The 2006-nt window shown below is 40.1% G+C and overlaps 1 pseudogene; it reads left to right on the forward strand.

The window, feature by feature from the left end:
- The first annotated feature begins 291 nt into the window (after positions 1-291).
- Positions 292-1193, forward strand: LOC138421002 (olfactory receptor 52H1-like; annotated as a pseudogene).
- The last annotated feature ends 813 nt before the right edge of the window (positions 1194-2006 follow it).

A 2006-nucleotide genomic window follows, 5' to 3' on the forward strand; every position in this document is an offset into this window, starting at 1 on the left:
ACTTGCAAGACATTGGAAGAATTATTCTGTGGTTCTAATTAGTGATGAAGATGACTTGAGAGGAAGGAAAAGAAATGGAATAGTCAGACCAAATAGGAATTTAAAAAAAGGATCATATGAGCCAGCAAATGAGACATAGAGACTGAAGGAGAATGAAGAGCCAGAGCCAGTCCTCAGATTACTGTGTTCCAGCAGCTGGGGAATGATATGATTTTAAAGCGCAGACATTTCATTGACAGTTGGTCCCAGGAATCAAATGTGATATTTTGTTCTCAGGGAATGACAATCCACATGACGGCCACTTTGAATTTGATCAGTTTTAATCCAGACCCCTTCATTTTGATGAGGATCCCAGGACTGGAGCAGTTCCACGTCTTGATTGGGATTCCTATCTTCTCCATCTACCTCATGGCCCTTGTAGGCAATGGCATTCTTCTCTACCTCATCACTATGGACCATAGCCTCCATGAACCCATGTTCTTCTTCCTCTCACTGCTGGCCTCTGGAGACCTCATATTATTTACTACAAGTGTCCTCAAAACACTTGGCATATTCTGGTTAAAAGCTCAGGAAATCACATTTTCTGGCTTCCTCACTCAGTTGTCCTTTCTTCACTTTAGCTTTTTTCCGAACTCAGCCATCTTGTTAGGCATGGCTTTTGATTGTTATTTGGCCATTTGATACCCTTTGAGATGGTGGGAATTGTGAGTTGAAGCTTTACTGTTATTTTGCCTGTTGGTTTTCTGGTGATGTGTTTGCCATTCAACAGGACACGTATCAACCCTCACACATACTGTGAACATATAGGGGTGGCCCAATTTACCTGTGCTGACATCTCCATCAATATCTGGTATGGCTTTGCTGTGCCTATAATGACTGTTATCTCAGACATGATCCTTATTGGCATTTCCTACACTCACATTCTTCATGCTGCTTTCTGCCTTCCATCCAGAGATGCCCTTCAGAAAGCCCTCTGTACTTGTGGTTCTCATGTCAGTGCCATCCTCATGTTCTACACACCAGCCATGTTCTCTGGCCTCACTCATCCTTTCGGTCACAGCATCTCTCACATATTTCACACCATGTTTGCCAGTCTCTATGTAGCATTTCCACATGCACTCAAACCCATATTCAAAACAAAGCAGATCACGGACAAGGTCATCCTTCTATTCTACCCTAAAGGGATGCAGTGACCTGAGGATAAGAACATGGAGAGAAAAGTTGTGAGAAATCAAGTAATCATATTGATTTAAGAGAACTTTCTTTTGTAAATAAATAACTGGAAGCCTTCAATAATGGATCCAATTCCTATGAATTTCAGGGCCTCAATTCTGCTGGAAAAAAATTATTGGTAGAGTTAGAGGGGAGAGGGGATTTTTCAAACCCCAAGAAAATGAGAGGCATCAGATGAAACTATCCCAATTTTTTACAGTGAAAAACATCAAAACACAAAATCTTGCTCTTGCTTAGGTCCTTTGATCCTGTTTCAATTTCCTCTTACTAAAATAACAGAAAAAATATTGCTTAAGTTGTAGGCTTTTTGTAAGGTTAAATTTGTTTAGCATGAAATAAGCTTATGAATTCAATAACCACCTATATGCTGATAATTCTCAAGTTCAAAGCTTTACTTCAAATTCTTTCTGTCCCATGTAGCCAACTCTCGATCTGATAACTCCTCTTGGCTATTCCACTGAACCTTCAAAATCAAAATGAACCAGAATAATGTCCATCTTCTCTTCCTTTCCTTATGATTACCACAATCTCCTGAATTCTCTGTCTTATTAAGTGGTATAGAATTCAACCAGTTTCTGATGTTAAAGGCTTTTCTCTTTTCATCATTCACTTAAAAAATTGTTTGAAGTGAAGTGAAAGTTGCTCAGTCTTGTTCAACTCTTTGTGACCCCATGGACTGTATAGTCCATGGAATTCTCTAGGCCAGAACACTGGAGTGGGTAACTGTTCCCTTCTTCAGGGGATCGTCCCAACAGAGGGATTGAATTCAGGTC

This window comes from Ovis canadensis, chromosome 15 (genome assembly GCF_042477335.2).
Source record: "Ovis canadensis isolate MfBH-ARS-UI-01 breed Bighorn chromosome 15, ARS-UI_OviCan_v2, whole genome shotgun sequence".
NCBI classification, from domain to species: domain Eukaryota; kingdom Metazoa; phylum Chordata; class Mammalia; order Artiodactyla; family Bovidae; genus Ovis; species Ovis canadensis.